The 17,459-nt window shown below is 35.9% G+C and overlaps 1 long non-coding RNA gene across 3 annotated transcripts in view; it reads right to left on the bottom strand.

The window, feature by feature from the left end:
• LOC129350430 (uncharacterized) overlaps positions 1 to 9,405 on the bottom strand; it is a 33,354-nt gene extending 23,949 nt beyond the window's left edge. The window contains exons 1-3 of one of the 3 annotated variants that reach the window (XR_008603820.1): positions 9,256 to 9,375; positions 3,138 to 3,294; positions 2,186 to 2,418 (exon numbers count right to left, since the gene is read on the bottom strand). This is a non-coding gene — a long non-coding RNA (uncharacterized LOC129350430). Of the gene's footprint in view, positions 1 to 2,185; positions 2,419 to 3,137; positions 3,295 to 9,255 lie in introns of those variants that run through there. The other 2 variants (XR_008603821.1, XR_008603819.1) reach the window with 2 other exon arrangements.
• Between the last annotated feature and the right edge of the window lie 8,054 nt (positions 9,406 to 17,459).

The following is a 17,459-nucleotide window of genomic DNA, read 5'->3' as shown; positions in this document are numbered from 1 at the left end:
CTCTCCCTCTACACAGCCACCATGTTTAGAAAGACTTCTACTTCCGGTTTCAAGGCAGACAAAAGCAGTGGATTAGACTAGATTCACGTTAGTCCCGCCCACGGACTTTGACGGGCGAGGTTGACAGATAAAATTAATTCATGATCCACTGCAACACAAGGACCATGAAATAATTAATTAAATCGTGAAATAATGAAATATGTTTTTTACTTAAAATAATTGTTATTTTAATAAATTAATGACATATTTAATAACACATTTATGTATTTAATTCCAATTTTAATTAATTAATGACATATTTAATTCCAATTTTAACTAATTAATGACATATTTAATTATTTAATGATATATTTATTTAATAACACATTTAAGTATTTAATTCCAATTTTAATTAATTAATGACATATTTAATTCCAATTTTAATTAATTAATGAAATATTTAATTCCAATTTTAATTAATTAATGACATATTTAATTAATTATTTAATGATGTATTTATTTATTTAATTTTGGCACTTTTAGTCCTCCATACAGGATGGGAGGGAGAGTGAGAATGATCAGAAATGAGAAAGGAGATACTGTAGCAGAGGCTAACGAAGGACAAGGAAAAGAATAGGAAGTGATTTAGGAGGAAAGGATGGGGGGGAAGAGTGAGATAGAGGAGAGAATACAAGAAGATAAGAGCAGAATGAAGCAAGAAATGGTGGACAGGTAATTAGCCAGGAAGAGCAAAATTCAGTGTTTCAATGGAAGCGGAGGAGGAGAGGGGTAAAAGGGATTGGAAGGGGTTTGAGTTAATGAGCTGCAGTCTGGAGGGCAGTTCTTTTATAATCAACTATCTTGGACAGAGATGGTTCTTTTGGAAAGTTAAACTTTATTTCTCCAAAAGGTTTATTTTGTGAATACCTCCCAGACTCTACAATAAAGAATATTTTGTGGAGGAGGTTACAATTTTTGAGACACAAAGAGGGTTTATTGGACACATATGAGGCCAAAGTTCTTTCTGATACATATACTCACACTACATTCACATCTATTGGTTATAGTGAGAGACTCAATTAATGAACTAGCCGTCTTATTATCACACACATACAGGTACAACTTGGTAACTGGTAAATTACCAAACACTTGGTCATTTACACACCCAGCAGGCTCAGATTAGTATTTATGAGAAGTTTTTTTCTGGTGACCTTCTGTTTAAAAGAGCAATATTTACTCGCATTTTACCTCTGTTTTGCTCTCCACTGAAAACCCCTGAAGTAAACTGAAGTAAATGCTTCACTATGTTCAAAAAGCAAGTTTCTAACCTCAAATGGATTATCTACCTCAAACTTTTAAGCTTCCTGCTGCTAAAAACAAGGTTGATGACATTACTGGAACAAATAATGTCTAAAAAAAAAGGGGGGGGCCAAAAAGCTTAAAGAAGTCAGTTTTAAGCAACCCCTCCCTCAAGTGGTCATGAATGCATAATTTATATCTAAACATTTAATAAAGATTTAAATGACAGTGAGCACAGGTGTTAACCAGAGTCAGCATGATGTCTCAGATTTGGGAATATCTCAGCCCACTGTGTGTTTTTGTAGAGCAGAGAATGATCATTAACAGCACACACCACAGGATCCTAATGATAAGTTGTTAATTCAGAAATAGAACAGAAACTGATACCATATTGCAAATTGTGGAGCACCATGAAAGCACCAGCTAATCACTTAATTTATCCATTAATCCTAAAAATAAATACAAAACTACAGCTTAAATTATATCAAAATGGATTTTAAGATGTACACTAATGGCCCCTTAAGTAGCACGTTCATTTTTACATTTCTTAAATCAATGAATGATTCATTTAAGGTGTTATACAGGGGGAAAACACTTGTAAGATTTCAAAAACAACATTGCACATGGCAGTTTTATTGTTGATTCAATTTTATATTATTAACTGAGGTGCAAAGTCAGTGGTTTACTCCAGAATTGGGGTTAATTAATGAATATTCATGGATTACACAGGGGGTTTAATAGACTCCACAGTTTAACAAGAGGACAACAGGGGTAGACATGCCTAAAAATTAAGTGGAAACTAAGTCAGAAATCAAGGGCCAGAGTCTAAGATTTGATTGTGTTCAAATGTCTAAAAAGCTCCTTTAAAGATCTTCAAAAAAATCACCAAGAAGTCAGCATTCGGAGGCAGCAGGATTTATTGTCAACAGAAATCTGGGAGTAGTTCTTAGCAGTGATTAACACCCAAAGAAAAACCAGAGCTGCTGAGATGTGCACTGTCTTTTGTGCTGTTAGAGCTGGTCATTTTCCACATCCATGGGGCGGATGATAGGAGTGACAGTTTTGACACCATCATACTTTTCTAAATCCACTGGTCAGATCATGACATCAAGCCATCATATTTCACCACCAGATCTCTCCCTACAGAGGACATTAGGTTATCTTTAGGTCATATGTTACAGAGAAATGCCCAGACATGTTTAGACTTTTCCCTATCATTTTGAGACAAATTTCATGCATATTATACCTTTATGTGAGTCAATATATAATTGCGGGACTTTTTGTAACATAGACAACAGGTATCATAGTTGATATTTTTGCTGTTTTCAGGGTTAAAATCAACATGGCCACCTACAACAGTTTGGTTATAGGCTGCCATGTTGATTTTAGCCCTGAAAACAGCAAAAATATCAACTATGATACCTGCCACATGACATTTTTACAGAAAGATTCTTCTAAATATTATATATACATTTGAGTAAAATTGAAATTGAAAGTTATTTCTAAAAATTTTGTAGTAAACCTGTTGACATGCCATAAATCCACACTTGACTCACACACTACTTTATATTAAATAACTCAGAAAGCCTTGGAGTCTTGGAGGAAATGACATCATCTGGAGCAGGTCATGTGATCTGGAATTAACACACTTCCTTAAGAGGTGTTTTTGTGATTTGTAACTTAGTTGAAAGTGATTTCTCGGACACAGATACAATTTGTTATTTTCCATATAAAATTTGATATATTGCCAAAAAAGAAATATCTGTCATGATTTTTGGATGATGTTCATTTTGTCATTGACTATCATAGGATAACGTTATTTCTTTTACACCGACAAATCAAAGTAAAGATGGTTTTACCTTGCTGACATGTTTCAACTGCAACTGCAGTCTTCCTCAGAGCGTCATCTGACGTGTCCTTTTTATCAGGTGACCGGTCTGACAGATCTGTCAGAATCTGTCAGATAGGCCACGCCCCCCACCGTCTGGTGGTCTCTGGAGGATGGAGTCCCAGTCCCTGATAAAAAAAAAAAACATGATCATAATGAACATAAAAAACTTTTTTTTAAAAATTATTTTTAATAAAAATGTATGCAAGATATATCCCATGGACTTCAAAAGTCCCTCAGTTAAATATTGACCTATGTATTATGTTAATGATACACTTCTTATAAAAAGTTCTATTGCTTTAAGTTTACAGCATTGAGTACTCCATATATCATTTACTAAAATCGTCACCATCAGCATCGTGTATTTTATACATATGTTTTAACTCTGGTCTTCAGTTTAATAGCATTTGCCATAATTCTGTCATCTTTTACTTTTAGTATATTGCACCAAAAAAAATTACACTACAAAAGTTACTAAATAACAACTAACTTCAGATTTTTACCACCTGTAGAAGCAGTTGTAACTCAGAAATGTCATTAAATGCTTAAATTTATTTCAGCCCTTTCATCATTGCAGTACTCACTTCCTAGAAATTGTATGTAAAATATCATAATACATGAAACTTTAGTAATTTTGATAACTAGTTGCAGCACACATTATAGGCTCTCTACAGCTGAGGATCAAATGGCAGCTTGAGCCTGTCAAACACACAAACAAACAAACAAACAGCGAAATCATCTCACCCAACACACCGTGCCGTGCTGCTTCTTCATCCTTCCATGCTCTAACAGCATTGTTATGGTTCCTGCTGTGCGTACACAGAAAGCCTAATCTAATCCCTTTTATAGATTGGATATAGTGTATCTAGTGTTGTATATCGGTATAGAAAAGCACGCTGTGACCACCGGAATGTTGACATGTAAACAGCAAACTGTTTCTCCATCCTCAGCCTCTGGCTCCGCTCTCTAATCACATTTCCAGAGAAAAGAGGACGGAACGGGAGGAGCGTTTATCGGCAGCAGGTGTCTGATTAATGCTGCAGTCTGTGTCTTGTTGTTTTGAAGGGAAAGTGTATATCTGTGAATACTGCACACTGTGGAACCAAGACATCAGGTGAAATGACATCTGTGAACTGCAGACAACAGGCTTATTATTACTGTTGAGTCCAGCTGATCTCTGAGTGCAGACCTCATTAGATGTTCAGGAGACAAACTTGCATTTTGCTACATTGTTAAAAAATAAAAGAAAAAAGTTTAATAGTTTATAACTTTAAATTTGAATAATTTGTACTTATTTCACAGATTTTTCCTATTTTCTTAAATTACAAAAAATATATATCAAGTAAAAACACAAAGAAGCAGCAATTTACATGCAAAAAAGTCTGGTCAAATCTGTTACAAATCTGTATTTTCACAAATGGTATTTTTTTCTTTTGCAATGTTTGACGGTAAAATTTCAATCTCTTTATTGGTTTAATTATGCCAGTAATTTAAATCAGGTACAGTAATATTGTTTTACAAAAATAAATATTAATTTACATGATGACTGGAGAAACAAAACAGGCCAAACATGATGTCCATATCAAACATCTGCACAAACAGTAATTTGTTCTTCTAAGTTTGACTGTAAAATTACAGTTTTTATGATAATGAAATCAGGTGAAAAAAATCAGTAATTTCCAATATGTGCTTTTATTTTAATAAAAATGTATGAATATCATATATTTTTTAAAAGTAACCCTAAAGCAGTGAACAATTTTTTAACATATTTTTCTTGTTTGTAAAATTGCAGATACTGTCTTGTAAAATTATAGAAAAAAATCTAAATTTATGTTGATTGTAAAAAAAATAAATAAATAAAATCTCCATTTTGATCATGAAGTTACACTGCTTTACTGTACTTAAATAATCTCGAAAAAAAAACATAATTTTAGAGATATTTGCTGTTATTTTCACTGGTTTTACACTTTTTGAATTCCAACGTATTTCTAACGTATATTCAATAAAACATAAATTGTGAATCGATGTGTTTCTATCAACGAATGAAGTTGGGATTTAATAACAAATCAAGCATCAATAAGTGATACACTACAGCATATCATTACTGTTTCTGAGTTTAAATGGCATTTTTTTTAGGTGAATAAGTTCATCTTTAATGTAGCATTTTTGCTCATGTAGTCTCAAACGTGAATGCTGTGCACAAGAACATCCCAACATCCAGATGTTTTCCTTCTTCATTTGTTAGGCTTTGTGGTGAACTCTATATATTTATGCTCTGTCAAGTGCATTATTTTCATTATACCACTGCAAAATGCTCTGAGGAGGAAAACTCATCAAAGACTTTGACAAGAAGCATGTTGTCTCCTTCCATTTGTCAGCACTGTTTCCTTTTAAGCATGACCATGATCGATCCTTAACCTTGACCAAGTAGAAGTGCACCTTGCCACAATATAACCCTCATTAGGTCTGTTTTCAAATGATCTGGATGTCCACAGTGTAAGCAGTACACCATAAATAGACAAAATTAATTTAAGGGTGCATACACTTCTATACATTACCACAACAATCACCGTCCCTCTGACAGAGAATATGGAGGAAATGCTATAAGAGTTCCATTCACACCAGGGGACGTTGTCAACACATAATTAGCATGACGCTGACTCAGTAATTGTTTCTGTACCATCAAGGTCGCACGACTAATCAGCATGAGAGTGTGCATTTGTGTGTGTTAGAGAGGCAGGCAATTACACTTAAAAGAGAAAAAAATCTTGGCAGGACAGAGGTAAGATGACAATCTGCAACACTGGGACTTTATTAGAATATTATTGGAGGAAGAGCATATGGGGGGAAGCGAGAGAGGAGAAAATAGAAATGGAAAATGCAGTCAGGGAATAAGAAAAACACTAAAAGCAGACAGAGGATGTGGGAGAAGGTCTTGTTGTATGAATAAAACGAGCGTCTAATGGCGCTGCATGTCTTATGTGATATAATGGCCAGCTATAGTAACAGTGGGAGTGAGATGGAGGGGAGTCGGCAAGCAGATGTTAGCTAAATGTAGCCCAGATGGGACGCAACACTTTACCTACTCAGCAAAGCCCAGTATGGCCTGCTGGGAGATGGAGGGATGAAGATAATGAAAGAATTCAGAAAGGAATAGGCAAGGGGAAAAAATAAGCTGGAGATAGCTGGAAACGACACTGGAGCAGTGAAATACCTATTTTATGTCTGTTTTTTTTAATTCATTGTCATTACTTTGCAGAAATGTGTTTTCACTTTGACATGAAAGAGTCTTTTTTGTTCATTTTTGTTTGAAAAGCCAAATTAAATCAAGTATAAATCAATTTTGAAACTTCCAAGGAGGTCACCGTATTTCTGCCTGCTTGACAATTATTTGGGTTAATATATAATTGAAGGACTTCCGAAGTCCATGGGATATATCTTACATACATTTTTATTAAAGAAAAAAAATTATGTTCTATCTTCATTATGATCATGTATTTACAAATTCTATAATTATTTATTATGGAAACAATCACTTATTAATAAAAAATGACTGGATATCACTAAAATGTCAACTAAATAACCATCCCAGTTTAATAACAACCACAATCTAATTAGCTAAACAATAATAAAATGAGCCTATTCAGAAATAGTTTTGATTGTGTTCTTTTTTATTAAGTTGAGATAATCATGACAGAGATTTCTTTTTTGGCAATATATCAAATTTTATATGGAAAATAACAAATTATATCTGTGTCCGAAAAATCACTTTCAACTAAGTTACAAATCACAAAAACACCTCTTAAGGAAGTGTGTTAATTCCAGATCACATGACCTGCTGCACATGATGTCATTTCCTCCTGAAGAAAAGACTGGCCAGACTCCAAGGCTTTCTGAGTTATTTAATATAAAGTAGTGTGTGAGTCAAGTGTGGATTTATCACGTCAACAGGTTTACTACAATATCTTTAGAAATAACTTTGAATTTTACTCAACTGTATATATAATATTTTAAAATAATCTTTCTCTAAAAATGCCATGTGGTGTTTGGTTATAGGTGGCCATACTGGTCTGGATTTTAAGGTGTTTTAATATGCTGGTAATAGTAATAGAGATTTAATTGTAATAGAGTCACAGATGAGCAGAAAACCATGCTCTGAGTCACAAGCAGGAAAAACCCACAGCTAAAAGCCACTAATTGTGTCAGTGACAACGGTGGTTCTTTACAGTCAATTCTATCCAGAGGGTTTGTTGAGAAAAATTAGGTCATACAAGTACTGAACACTTCTAGTCAACCGATGGTCAGAGAAAAATCAATTAGTGTCGAGTTTTTCCAAGAAGCATGTTAACAAAGTGAAAAAACGTGATTTTCATTGGAGGGGATCTTTTAAATCCTGTGCTTCCAAAAAAAAAAACAAAAAACAAAACACCAGGGTAAGGTAGAAACATCATCACTAACATGCTGCATACATACACTGATTACACTGCAGGCTGCAGCGTATAGAAACGTGTTCACCAGTTGCCCCAGTAACCTGGTTACTGCACATTAGTTTGTTCAGTGCACAGAAGAAAAAAAGAAACGTTACTTTAGAACTTCCATGTCACCATCTCAAGCAGGATAACCGCTGAATAGAAAATGTATTTATTTATAAATTAATTATGTGTAAATGATTATTATTTATTATGCATGGTGCAGGAACAGAATAGAGACTATAAGGTATCATTTATTAATGCCTCCTGTGGATGTTTCTCTGAGAAGCAGAATGAGATTCAAATCAGATAAGACGTATGACTTAATATACATAAAACTACAGCAAATTCAACTTTATACATTTCTTTATCACCAAACTGAAAAACGATGTTTTTTCCACAGTGCTGACACGTATCCTAAACATACATTTAAAGAGGAGTGAGTCAGGACTCTGCGAAACATGCCTTTTAATATCAATAAATGTTTGCAAGGAATATTTTTTATGAAATGGGTACAACAGCAAATTTAAATATGCACCGGATTTAAAATCAAACTTGCATTTTCCCTGCCAGCGCATCAACAATCTGCACACAATTTATAATTTATAATGCAGACACGCACCTGTGAAGCTGTTGTGCTTTACCGCACGTATTGTCTTTCATTTCCTTTTCCTACAACACACAGCCAAAATGTTTACTCTCACAAATCCCTCTGCTATTGTCCTACAACTGGCAGCAAAAAAAGAAAAAAAAGATGATGCACAGGGAACATTTTGTCTCTTTCTTTGTGGAAAAGCTGCATGGAAAGCACACAGTGGAACACTTGTCAGGATTTGCTGGCTGACCTGGAATATGTCTGATTAGAAGTCTTTCTGCCCCAGCAGAGACAGACTGATTCTCAAAACATGTATTTTGTCCACAGTACATGTAGTGACCACTTCAAACAATATGACCTTGCCAGGACCAACAATTTGCAATTAGAACACGAATTCTAAAAATATTGTTGAACAGTCATGCTGCTGTTACAGGCTCACGATGGAACACTCAGCCCACATTGATAAAACCTCTTTCATTTCCAAAGCAAAGCACATTTATGAGAATAAGCAGTAAAGCTGTTCATATCATTATCAGTCGTTAATGTCTGCAGTCACTCTTAAATGTGAATTGAGCTGTAAACACCTTGACATATGGTTGTGCTCTAACCTTTCCGTCAGTTACAGTATAAAAACATCAATACTCAATATACAATATAAGTGCACTAGAGCCATTTCTTTCAACTAAAGTTCACAGATAGCCATCTTATGCAACATAAACATAGGTTACATCATTTGTCATATTTTCTAAGTCTCTTCTTTTCCATATTCTTTTCATATTGCTGTATTTAGTTAACTAAGTCACTCAGTATATTTTGCATATATCACACTGAAATTGCTAATCAAGGTCACAGTAAAGACAGTGCTTTCTTCATAGTGATTGAACTGGGAAACAAGACTCAAGTGACAGTAATCAGAACAGAGCAGGCAATTAAAAAGGCTGGAAAAGCACAAAAAGTGAGGATGACAGACAAGGTGTAAAGAAGTACTAGCTTTGTGTGTAGAAAGGTCAACATAAATCACTCACCATTTTGTTTTTCTGTTAAGTAATTTAACAGTTCCAGTGGCTACAGACAGAACTGCATTTCTTCTTAAAGTTCGGTTTATTTGACATTTTGACAAGTCCTCACCTGTCACAGTGTGTCCCTGGTGGAGGCCATCTTGTTCTGGAGGTGTGCCTCAAAAGCAGCTCATCTACTGGCTGGATGAGTAGGTGGGATCTCAAATCTTATTGGGAAGAGATGTGGAGTGACATTTAAAGTAATGAAGGTAAATACAGAAGGAAGCACAATTGTGTTGTTCATTCTGAATGTTCAGTATTGAAGACTGATCATCTGTTAACTGAGACATTGTTGGAAGACTTTTAAGAATCAACATGATACCTGTTAACGTAATCATAGTTGACATTTTTGCTGTTTTCAGGCCTAAAATCAACGTGGCCAAACACCACATGGTATTTTTTAAATAAAGATTCTTCTAACATATTATAAATACAGTTGAGAAAAAATAAAATTAAACCTGGTGACATGCCATAAATCCCGTCTTGACTCACACACTACTTCATGTTAAATAGCTCAGAAAGCCTTGGAGTCTGGCCAGTTCAGGAGGAAATGACATCATATGGAGCAGGTCAGATCTGGAATCAACACACTTCCTTGAGAGGTGTTTTTGTAAAGGGTAACTTAGTTAAAAGTAATGCAATTTGTTATTTTCCATATAAAATTTGAAATATTGCCAAAAAAGAAATACCTGTCATGATTATCTCAACTTAATAAAAAGAACACAATCAAAATAATTTTTGAATAAGCTCATTTTATTATTGTTAACTAATTAGAAGGTGGTTGTTATTAAGTTGGGACGGTTATTTAGTTGACATTTTAGTGATATCCAGTCATTTTTTTCATAATAAGTGATTGTTTCCATAATAAATAATTATGGAATTTGTAAAGACATGATCATAATGAACAGAAAAAACTTTTTTTTTTTTACTTTTAATAAAAATATATGCAAGATAATATCCCATGGACCTCAAAAGTCCCTCAGTTAAATACTGACCCAGCAACACCTGTGTTTTATACAACAGATTGGTACGCAGCTACTAATAATGCAAATATATCTAATTGACAGACAAGTGAGACGTTGAAACAAGCACAGAGAGAATATAAATACAGTCATAAAAGAAAGGGGAGTTTGTGTTAGCTTGCTGAAGGACACCACACTGACCTTTGCAAACCAAGAGTTTTTCCTCTAAATTGTGGGACAGTTATTACTGTCTGGAAGTCAAAGGTCAATAATTGGCCTGCCTGCTGCATAGGTAGAAGTTTTCACTTTCTAACTGTGAAAGTTTATTCCCCTACGAGCTCAACACCTGAGCCCATCTTCACCCAACCCCACAACCCGCTGCCTCCATTTCCACCCCCACCACACCAACACACATAATTTCATGGCTGAATAGTAGCCGCCACAAACAGTCCAGTAGCTTCTTAATATTTAATACTTTCCATCTATATTACTGATCTTTTTATTCAAAGTCTCCAGCCAGAGACTTACTAGTTGTCATGCAACCAAGAAATATTGATTTTTCTTTATCCAAAGTGCAGTAAAATAAGGGGTCAAGTGAGAGACAAAGTTTAAAATGACCTGCTCTGAAAGTTGATGCATAATACACTGCTTGTCTCCTGCAGCCTTGAAATGACTGGAAAAAGTCCAAGCCAGAAAAAAGGTATTTAATGATTTTGCATTCCTACTGCTAAAAGTTTGACCCTGCTGTCATTTCAGGCAATATTGTGTGCTCTAAAAATACCAGATTTGAATATTTTAGGTTCAGAAAATCTGCAAAAGCACTGAGATACTTGTTTATATCCAGTAGAAATTATTATGATTTCCTCTCTGCCAGCTCTTTCCTGCTCACAAAGTGCTTCACTTTTTACGACCCTGCTGATTGTGGGTGACACTTTAAAGTTTCATGGAAAGAAAATGTGTGGAGGACTTAACAGTGGTCAGGCTGCAAAAAATCTGGGTCACGCAGTAATCTTAGTCCAAGTGGAATAAAGCGCTTCATGAATCATGTAGAGTGGAGCCCTATTGTACATACAGCGTGTGACAGGCAGTAATTGTTTGTGTGAGCATGTGTGTCTGGGGGGAGTCTCTTTTGTACCTCGGACGATGTCTGTGGACAGAATGTGTGTGTTTGTGCATTCATGTGCGTCTAACCTTTTCACACAGGGCCTGTGTTTGGTCTTATTCCTCAAATCAGATTTTTGCTGCAGTGCTAAAGCCACAATCTGACAAATATGAACATCAGGAGGCTTTTTAATTAGTGTTTATTTCTTGCATAATAACTAATTTGGTCTCCACATTACACTAATGACTGTTTTCCCCCAAAACATTTATGTTGAACTAATTTGCAATTTTAAAAAACACAGGTTAGACTACTAGTACTGAACTTCTTTTGTTGTTTTTTATTCTAACATTGTAATTTGAAGAGTGCAATTTGCAAATTGCAGCAGCTGATATCAACACATTGATGAGTTTTATCATAGTTTATCATGCAGCTGTAAACAATATAACTCCACTTTAAATTCTTCATCATACTATTCCATTAGTGAAATATCTTAATATCTTGAGTCATCAGCGCTGTGAGGCTGTCAGACGGCCAGCACTTACTCCAGAAAGTTACTGTGCCAAGAATCATAATAATCATGATAAAATTTATACATCAACTGTGAAAAACAAAGTGCCTTACAATAAAAACATCAAAGTAATAAGAATAAGAACTTAAAGTATTAACAAGATAAAATAATTTAAATAAATACAACAATCACCATCCATTCAGAAGAAAATAAATGATGAAATGATACAAGAACTTTTAAAGATAATATTGGGCTCGTCTATTTAAAAATGTTCAAAAAAAAACAAAAAAAGCTTTGAATTATCTCTAAAACTCACTTGTAGCTAATGAAGGGCAGTAAAGATTGATAGTTGCTAATACTGTTCCAAACTTCCTGCAACGAAACACAACTTACTGTTTTTACACTTTAAGATATGCAAGAATTCAAGAAGAAAAAAGGGGATTAGAGTTTTATTGGTGCTTTTTCCAGGTTTTGTACTATTATAAAGTAGCTTGTCTCCTGTCTATAGCTTTACATACATGAATCAGGCATAACATTATGACCACTGACAGGTGAAGTGAATAACACAATTATCTCTTCATCATGGCTCCTGTTAGTGGGTTGGATATATTAGGCAGTAAGCGAGTAAAGATCTGAGCGAGTTTGACAAGGGCCAAATTGTGATGGCTAGACGACTGGGTCAGAGCATCTCCAGAACTGCAGCTCTTGTGGGGTGTTACCAGTCTGCAGTGGTCAGACTGGGAACAGTGGTGAACCAGCAACAGGGTCATGGGCAGCCAAGGGTCATTAGAATAGAATAGAATAGAATAGAATAGAATAGAATAGAATAGAATAGAATAGAATAGAATAGAATAGAATAGAATAGAATAGAATAGAATAGAATAGAATAGAATAGAATAGAAAAGGGAAAGCTCATAAGTGGAACTTGAGGACGAGTATTTGGTCACACCATCGTCTCTTTATTTGTTCCTCACTTTGTTTGATATAGTCAAAAAGAAACTAAGCCACCACATGGGAAATGCATGATGGAACATTTTGTCAGGTTTCATTCCAAAGGCCAGCAGGGTTACATATGAAGTTTCCTCTGAACATATGGCTTTAAAACCTGCGGGAGTGGCCCACCTACGTTCTAAATTGTAAAGCCTTTGTCCTCGATATCAAGGCAAACTCCTGACGTGTTGGGGTGATGCAAATTAATGCAAACATGAATTCCTGGAGTGCATCCGCAGAGGTTAAATCCCATCCGTCTGTTCTTCCTTTTATCTTTCAGACAGTCCTGAGGCCTGGACTGAGCCGGATGGAGCGAGGCATGAACAGCAGTCTGTGGAGGTGTGACATAACAAAGAGATTAAGATTACAATCACACTTCATCCCTCTGAGTTAAGAGAGGGGCTGGAGAATTCAGAGACCAGGTTTCTCTGCATGGGAGAGAGGAAGAAAGAAAAAAAATACTGTAAACCTGTAAAAACAGTGAAGCGTTAAGTAAATTCAATTCCCATTCTGTGAAGAACAAGCACATTAGTGAAAGCATACAGCCAATGAGCACTGATTTCTAGTCAGCATCAGAGAAACACTCATTTCACACATCAGCACATGAATTTGCATGATAAAGCAAATAGGTTGTCTTTTATTTAAGAGACTTCGAGCTCTGAAAAATGTTTTGCACTTCAAAATCGTCACCACTCATCTCATCTAAGCATGCTACTCTGACAGAAGCTTCTAGCGGTGTAATTAAGTTTCTCCATATGTCCATGCTGAGACTGACAGATTGTTGACTAACAGTGCAGAGTCACAAGAAATGAGGCAAAATAGCACGAGACGCGAGTTATTGATAACAGTAATTATCTGAGATCAGTGCAAGCTGTTTGTGGCCATTTCACAAAGATCCTGGCAACCTCTTATGACAGCTCATTTAGTACGAAGACTGTTTCAGGTGGCTACGTTAGCGTGACAAATGGACGTATAGTAAAGAGCTAATGTTGGTAACACAGTTTGATTAATGGTATAGATGTGATTCATACATTGATCATCTGAGACAAGCTTTTTTCTTTGTTTGTGGATTGTTGACCCTCTTTAAACAACAGATCCAGCAGGAATTGACTTTTGTTAAACCCAAATTTTAATTTAAATTTGGGGTTAACGTGGCTTTCAGGGACATGAATCCAGCTTTTATACCAGATGAAGACAAAGTGGTTAGAACACAAAAGCAGCTATGTCTTAAATATTTAAAAAAAGAGGGAAGAAAGCCACACAAAAGGTCCACCACTGATAAAAAGAAAGCTACAGACGGTCCATCAAGCCAAAAGACATTCATCATGAAGTCCGGGAGTGTTTTTATGGTGACTGAAAGGTCTCGATGACAGCTTGTTTTCCTGAGTCTGCACTTCAGACCTCTCCTGCATGACCTCTATCTCAGATATACAGTAGGGGAGGGCTCCTTCTCATTCATAATGCATATGAGGACACACAGTCTCTTCTTCAGCTCTCCAAAGACACACGAGCTATCTAATAAAAACTGATATTTAAAAATGAAAGCTCATTTTGGCTACGAGAATTAATGACCGCCCTAGTGGTGGTCACTTAAGAGCACATGATAACTCAACAATAAGTTCAGCAAAGTCTCTCTTGGCCTTCCTTGTATTTCACTCTTCTTCTCTGGCTCTTATTTTATGATGTGATACTATTGTATATTTTCTTCCTTGTCCATTATTTGAACTAAAATTTAATTAATTCTCCCAAATGAGACATAAAGATGTGAGAATATATTTGCCTTCAGTACACATTTGCTAATAACACAGCAGGTTTTTTATTCACATATCTAATCTGCAGGCATCAGGAAGAGATGAATTACCTATGGAAGTCCGTACACCCCACCTTGCTGCTTCATCTACACAGATCCCAGTTAATTCTGCCTCCGCTGAGCTTGGCTGAAGCCCAGATCATTACCTAACTATCCATTGAGCTGTGTCACATTCTTATTTAAACAAATGGCCCTCACCGAACCTTTGGCTTTGCTCCAGTTCACTTGTCAGGAGTCGAACTCTGCGAAGAGGAACCACTTGAGCAGCTGTTTTTAGGCCCTTGTACAAATCTTATCTGCAAATATGCTTCCAAAACCTGGAAGGCTTCGGTGAAAATCTCCAACAAAGGAAGCAACGGAGCAGAAAATGAAGCGTTTATATCCTGCAACTAGATATCAAATTTAGGAAAAATGACCCTATATAGCAAATTATTGCTTGTATGATGTCAGTATTTGGAAGTACATTCAATTTAAGTTCTTAAAAACAGGTTGACAGTACTTTTAAATGCTAAAAATAGATAAAACAGATGCACACACATGCACACTGTCTCTTATTCACACACTAACAGAGTGTATACTGTAAGAGCAAAACAGCCAACTTCACTATGTGGTGGCCCCAAGTGGTAGTGGGAAGTAACTGAATTTTGGAAAGATTTCATTACAGAATATTTTGGTATGAATTCCCTCTGCCATGAAAGCAACTTGACGTTACGTTTTTTTAAAAATATTTTGCAGTAGACTTTAGAAACTCTTCATAAATGCCAACTTTTTCTTGTCAAACACATCAAGAGCTGCTATTGTGATTATATAGGTAATATGTATTTTCACCTCTTTACGATACTTTTTTTTTGGTTCACTTCAAATGTCGTTACACTCTGTCTTAATTCCGACACATTAAGGTCAATTTGGTTTTTTTTTCATGCTATGAATGTGTCTTCGGGCCACATTATGAGTTTGCAGAATCAACTGAATTGAAGAGGTGAGATTAAGTTTTCTGGTAAAGAAACAAAGTTTTATTTACATGTAGAGTTATTCAAACAAACTCATTGTGTGTATTCGTGAGGATTAAAAAAACATGGAGTTTCTTTCCTTCTGCATTAACAATTTGCAAAGCAGATGAGGAGCCAAGTGCAGACACAAACATGGTAGGTGGATTATGGCAAAAAGAAATATTAATCAAAGAAAAAAATATGTACGAAGGTGGGGGGCAAACACAGGATGGCAGGAGAACAAATAAAAGATGGAAGTATGAGGAAAAACATCCAAACTAACTTATCCAGAGACAACCAAAAATGGAAAAAAAGTTGAGAAAATCCAAAACACAAGCTAGAAACAGATGAAGAGACTTTAACAGGTTAACATGAGGTGTCCAGACTATCACGAGACAAGAGAAAGATACAAAGAACTAACTGGGGATACAAGACAGGTGACTCCTGAGGAACATTAGTTCAATTTACGGAGACAAAGGGAGAATGTAAAGCAAAAAGAGACACACAAGGACAGGGATTGTCAAAATAAAACAGGACATAACCTAAACTAAGGCGTATGTCAAAGAAAAGCAGATTTCAAAGTATTTTGCAACTTATCGGCTACAAAAATGTGAATTAGGAAGTTTATGGGTTAAAGCATTGTAATGTAGTAGATAAACACATCCATCCATCGTTCATTTTCATCACAAGTGTGCATCATGTGTCCAGTTACACAGCGACTGGAAGTTCACTTCACTTGTGGACAAGAAGCACCGCAAACAGAAAATGTACAAGTTTGTTGTTCATATTTTGATGGGTTCACTTTAACAGTTAAAATAGTTTTTATTTTTTCCAAGGAAAATTGTCTGTTCATTTTCCTGAACATAAAGTACTCAGTGCTATGCCAAGCTGCCACTGCTGTGCCCCTGAACAAGGCTCTGAATCTGCTCCAGGGATGCCTTTTCATGGCTTATCCTGCACTCTGCCCTCAACTTGGATACACAAAAAGGGAATTCAACAGTGCTGTAAAGTATATGTAACAAATGAAAGCATCTTCTTGGCAAGTTAAGCTGACATGCCACATATAGAATCTGCAAAGCGTCTTTTATGGGGTTGTATGTAGTCCGAAGGCAGCGCTTTGACAAATAAGGACCTCGAAGTAAAATCAGTAGCACTGAAACCCTGCTGACCTTTCTGACCTTTTGACTACTTTGACAGTAAAGGGACCAATAAATAAAACCCACAACATCCGATACCTTTTTCCCTAATGTCCTGTTAATTTGTATCGGGTCCTAAAATGTAGAACTTTACACCGTGTTGTGAAAGCACCCTGAATGTTGGCCACACACTCGCCAAATCCCCTTTCACCTCCAAAGTGACTCATTAACTTAGTATTGATTAGGCCCGGCGGAGACAACTGTGGGCCATGTTCTGCTGTCAGAAATCAGCCAGATAAGAGAGAGATAGAGCGGGAGACGCACACAGAGTGAGGGCGAGAGGAAATGAAAGTGATACAGCAAATGAGACGGATAGAAAAATGAAAAGACTGGAAGAGATAAAGGATGGACTCACATTAATACATCCGTGAACTGACAATACTGTGTGAGTGTGGGTACCGTATACATTGGATCATAACATAATTACAGTAGGAAAGATAATTACAGTTCAACACCTCACTAGCTGGAGGAACATTATGGCACCAAGCAAGTGTCAGACTGCATACGTGAGCGGATATGTTTGTATACATATGGGTATATGAGGGTTTGTACACTGTGGATAGCACTATAATGGCATGAATATAATGTTAATGAAGCTTACCAAAGGGTCAATC

The sequence above is a fragment of the Amphiprion ocellaris genome, chromosome 14 (assembly GCF_022539595.1).
Source record: "Amphiprion ocellaris isolate individual 3 ecotype Okinawa chromosome 14, ASM2253959v1, whole genome shotgun sequence".
In the NCBI taxonomy this organism is placed as follows: domain Eukaryota; kingdom Metazoa; phylum Chordata; class Actinopteri; family Pomacentridae; genus Amphiprion; species Amphiprion ocellaris.
Note: the sequence above shows the minus strand (reverse complement) of the source record. Positions and strands in the feature narration are given on the sequence as shown.